Genomic DNA, 5,569 nt, shown 5'->3' with positions numbered 1-5,569 from the left:
AACATTCAAAGCTGTCTGCCAACTACATAAATAAAAAAATTAATACTTGAGTACTGAGTATGTAGCTAAGTAAGAGAGTGCATGCAGTGTATGTATGAAATACTGGGAGTATAGCATAACACTACAGAAAGTACAAACACCTAAAGTGCAAAAGTAAACGAAATAGAATGAAAAACTACTACGTTTTAGGGTTTATCTAAATAAAAATAAATGAACAAGATAAAAAAATAAAACTCTAGTAGAGATACCAAAAGGAAAATAATATAAAAGCTTTTATCTGAACTTAATATGTTAATAAGTTTGTGTTTATTTTTAAACATCAATGTAGAAAATAAAAAAGACCCGGTTCTTACAGTTAAGTACACTGTGAATGCATTAAAAATGTTTTAAATACTTTAACTATAATACATGTATTCTAGAATTTAAACTCTGACCTCAAAAGGATAAGGTAAAAAAATAAGCATTTCCCTGAAAGAAATTGGTGGTTTTTTTTTGCCATTTCTGATATTAATTAATATATTTGATTTCCAGGACCTATCTGAATAAGAAAGTCTGTTTTATACAATTGGCATACACACATAGCTTATAATAAATTAGAGCACATTCAACAGATTTTATGTTTTTGTATCCAAGTAATAGTATTTAAATTAACTGCAGGGGCAACAGCACTCTTTGCTACCCATCCCAATGTTCTGAGTTCTTGAATGAAAGATAAACACAGGTGTTCCCTATATTTTACTATGTTTTAAACAGTTCAATGACTGGTCCACTTTCTAACTTCCACGTGGTTGATCTAACCCCTCCAATATCCACGTTTTATTACTCACTAAAAAAAAATCTATATTTCACATGTGTTGTCCTATACCTAGACATGTAGCTCTTTTGGGCCATGATCTCTAGCATCTAAATGAAATCTATGTTCTCTGTCCTCTGAACCATTCAGGCATGATGTCACCTTTCCTTCCCTGGCATAGTGTCTTTCCCTCTTCCTATCCCTCCTCAAGCCCTTGTCTGGGAATCCTATAAGTCCCCCCTCTGTTTCTCTGCCCAATCATCACTGTAAACAACTTTATTTATCAATCAAAAAAAACTGGACACATGGTCCCTCAGTCTTACATGGTGATATTACAAACAGGTTTTTGGGAAACCCAATCAGCATTCAAAAGATCTTTCTGTCAGATATTCTTGGTTTGTTTGTTGTTTTTATAAAATGTTACTCTGCTGTTACATAGGGTATAACATTCACAAGGCTTTTGGGGGACTACAGTCAATGATTAGCAAACACACAATATAGTGGTGCAACTCTCTAAAGAACAATCAGTGGACAAACCAGACACCCTCTCACGTGTGCACAAATCTGCATGGAAAAGTACTGAAGTGTAGACTTGGATTTGTGGACTTAATTTCTCCTTTCTAGTGTATTAAGAAAGGACATGCATTTTAGTTTGCCCAAAGCAGTGCTTATATTCTGGCAGCAACATGCTACTTCTATCACAAGGTAAAGTGAATAGCAGAGCTACTAAGACAGGAGGTGTAAATAAAATTTATTGGGAAGGAAGCTGTCAACTTAAAAAGCAGCAAATGAAGAATGCATAAGGAAACTCCCTGTTGTCACAGACAGATGTAACCTCCAGAATATGTGACACAGGAGACATTTCAATCTGTGACCCCAAGCCTGGATGCATTAAGCGCTTTCCCAATCAATCTAACACTTCTGGATTCCTACTAAAAGGGAATTTGTAATAAGAGCATGGAAAAGTTGCTTCTGAAAGGAAACACCCAAGAAGGTTCAGAAAAGGAATGTAGAAATCAAGAAGTTATTATTACAATTACTTTAAATTATAATGCACTACAATTTCCATATCTTCCCAGTAATACAAAACACAGTCACTTGAAGGACTGGTTCAGATTACTTTAATACCAAATGTGCTGTCAGCCCTCTATGCAAGCGTCTGGAAGTTACTCCTGTTTATATGAAATGAAGCATTTGACACTTTTCTTCCCTTTTTTTATACTTTTTATTAGGTATTTTCCACATTTACATTTCCAATGCTATCCCAAAAGTCCCCCATACCCTCCACCCACTCCCCTACCCACCCACTCCCACCTTTTGGGCCTGGGGTTCCCCTGTACTGGGGCATATAAAGTTTGCAAGTCCAATGGGACTCTCTTTCCAGTGATGGTCGACTAGGCCATCTTTTGATACATATGCAGCTAAAGTCAAGAGCTCCGGGGTGCTGGTTAGTTCATAATGTTGTTGCACCTATAGGGTTGCAGTTCCCTTTAGTTCCTTGGGTACTTTCTCTAGCTCCTCCATTGGGAGCCCTGTGATCCATCCAATAGCTGACTGTGAGCATNCACTTCTGTGTTTGCTAGGCCCNGGCATAGTCTCACAAGAGACAGCTATATCTGGGTCCTTTCAGCAAAATCTTGCTAGTNTATGCAATGGTGTCAGCGTTTGCAAGCTGATTATGGGATGGATCCCTGGATATGGCAGGCTCTAGATGGTCCATCCTTTTGACACAGCTCCAAACTTTGTCTCTGTAACTCCTTCCATGGGTGTTTTGTTCCCAATTCTAAGAAGGTGCACAGTGTCCACACTTTGGTCTTCGTTCTTCTTGAGTTTCATGCATTTAGCAAATTGTATCTTATATCTTGGGTATCCTAAGTTTCTGGACTAATATCCACTTATCAGTGAGTACATATTGTCTGAGTTCCTTTGTGATTGGGTTACCTCACTCAGGATGATACCCTCCAGGTCCATCCATTTGCCTAGGAATTTCATAAATTCATTCTTTTTAATAGCTGAGTAGTACTCCATCGTGTAAATGTACCACATTTTCTGTATCCATTCCTCTGTTGAGGGGCATCTGGGTTCTTTCCAGCTTCTGGCTATTATAAATAAGGCTGCTATGAACATAGTGGAGCATGTGTCCTTCTTACCAGTTGGAACATCTTCTGGATATATGCCCAGGAGAGGTATTGCAGGATCCTCCGGTAGTACTATATGCAGTTTTCTGAGGAACCGCCAGACTGATTTCCAGAGTGGTTGTACAAGCTTGCAATCTCACCAATATGGAGGAGTGTTCCTCTTTCTCCACATCCTTGACAGTATCTGCTGTCACCTGAATTTTTCATCTTAGCCATTCTGACTGGTGTGAGGTGGAATCTCAGGATTGTTTTGATTTGCATTTCCCTGATGACTAAGGATGTTGAACATTTTTCAGGTGTTTCTCAGCCATTCGGTATTCCTCAGGTGAGAATTCTTTGTTTAGCTCTGCGCCCCAATTTTAATGGGGTTATTTGATTTTCTGGATCCACCTTCTTGAGTTCTTTATATATATATATTGGATATTAGTCCCCTATCTGATTTAGGATAGGTAAAGATCCTTTCCCGATCTGTTGGTGGCCTTTTTGTCTTATTGATGGTGTCTTTTGCCTTGCAGAAGCTTTGCAATTTTATTAGGTCCCATTTGTAGATTCTNGATCTTACAGCACAAGCCATTGCTGTTCTATTCAGGAATTTTTCCCCTGTACCCATATCTTCGAGGGTTTTCCCTACTTTCTCCTCAATAAGTTTCAGTGTCTGTGGCAGCAGTAACTGTACCTGGGAAGGTGGGAACAAAACAAACCAAGGGATGGAGTTTTCCCAAAGCTGCAGTGTCAAAAGACTATAAACAGTTGATCCCATACACATGCATGGGCTTCCTTGCTAGAGGAAATACAAGTGGATTAAGGAATGGAGATGTAAAAAGGATTTCTTGAGGCCAAGAAGGTTGGTGTCCTGGATGCCTTTAGTTCTCAGCCCTCTGTGCTGTATCACATTCTTCTCCAGCACTGTCTGATGTCCATAATGTTAAGCTGTCTCTAAGCAACTGCATAATGATGGTTCTGTCTTTGCAGGAGTCTTTGTTCAATGTATCAAGCTCTGTGATGGTTTAGGATATCATCCTGAGTGAGGTAACCCAATCACAAAAGAATACATATGATATGCACTCACTGATAAACGGATATTACCCCAGAAACTTAGAATACCCTAGGTACAATTTGCAAAACACATGAAACTCAATAAGAAGGAAAACCAAAGTGTGGATACTTCGTTCTTTCTTAGAATGGGGGGAAAATATCCATGGAAGGAGTTACAGAGACAAAGTTTGGAGCTGAGATGGAAGGAAGGACCATTCAGAGACTGCCCCACCCAGGGATCCATCCCATATAGAACCACCAAACTCAGACACTATTGCATATGCCAGAAATTTTTGCTGACAGGACCCTGATATAGCTCTCTCTTGTGAGGCTATGCCAGTGCCTGGCAAATACGGAAGTGGATGCTCACAGTCATCTATTGGATGGAACAAAGGGCCCCTAATGAAGAGGCTAGAGAAAGAACCCAAGGAGCTAAAGGGGTCTGCAACCCTATAGAAGGAACAACAATATGAACTAACCAGTACCCCCCAGAGTGGTATCTCTAGTTGCATATGTAGCAGAAAATGGCCTAGTCAGCCATCAATGGGAGAAGAGCCCCTTGGTCTTGTGAAGATCATATACCCCAGTACAGGGGAATGCCAGGGCCAGGAAGCGGTAGTGAGTGGGTTTGCGATCAGTGCAGGGGGAGGGTATAGGGGACTTTTGGGATAGCATTTGAAATGTAAATGAAGAAAATATCTAATAAGAATAAAGGGGTAAAAAGCTCCTTTAGTCAGTGTACAAGCAAGCTCTGAATTATTAAGGATCTCATAGTAAAATACAGAAAAGTTAAGAGCCAGCCCCAGGCGAATTGGATGAATAGGTTGCATCTCTTTCTTGCTTATATCAAATGCCTATTTGCAGGCTCCTTGGGAATTTTCTATTGTTTGTTTTCGATCATTGCCACAAGCTACTTCAGCAAGATACCAGAAATAATCTCCCTTCATTTTCAGATAGAAGACCTCACTTTCTGGATTAGTTGCATTGGCTATTAAATATTTAACTAACAGTTCCAGGACCATGATGCTGATGGAACTCAGCTCCAACTCCACTTTCTCCTGATAGTCCTTGATTAGCTGCAACTTCTTGTTGGAGGTGTCTGTCTTCTGCTCAATGCTCCAGATGACCCTCCAGGAGGACCTGAGGCCCCCCGACCATGTTCTTGTAGGTCACCAACAGCAGGTTACACTCCTCGTTGGACAGCTCTTCCATGCCCTGCTCCATCATGGCTTTCATGCAGGTGGCTGTGTCCTTGTAGCTCTGGGCCAGCTTGGCCTTCTGGATCAGCTCAGTCTTCTCCATGGAGAGCAAGGACAAGGGCCAGAGCTGGATCTGGAGCTCTAATGCAACTAATCCAGAAAGTGAGCTCTGTGGCTGTGATGCAAGTCTCTCTCCAATATTCACTGAACATAGTTATAACAGTTATGCAAACAACAAGGTATAATATACACCAATAATGTCCAGTTTATCAATTTTGTCAATTTAGGTACATTAATTCTATCTTAACTTAAAGAGTTTCTGATTCTATACCTGAGTAGTGTTTTGATTTTAATTTTTATTACCATCTGAAAACTATCTTTTAAAATCTAGATAATCTTCCTTA

The 5,569-nt window shown here is 39.9% G+C and overlaps 1 pseudogene; it reads right to left on the bottom strand.

Moving 5' to 3' along the window:
• Positions 1-3,794: 3,794 nt before the first annotated feature.
• On the bottom strand, positions 3,795-5,268 carry LOC110290060 (annotated as a pseudogene).
• Between the last annotated feature and the right edge of the window lie 301 nt (positions 5,269-5,569).

This window comes from Mus caroli, chromosome 2 (genome assembly GCF_900094665.2).
Source record: "Mus caroli chromosome 2, CAROLI_EIJ_v1.1, whole genome shotgun sequence".
Classification (NCBI taxonomy): domain Eukaryota; kingdom Metazoa; phylum Chordata; class Mammalia; order Rodentia; family Muridae; genus Mus; species Mus caroli.
This window is presented reverse-complemented; position numbering and strand designations above follow the sequence as displayed.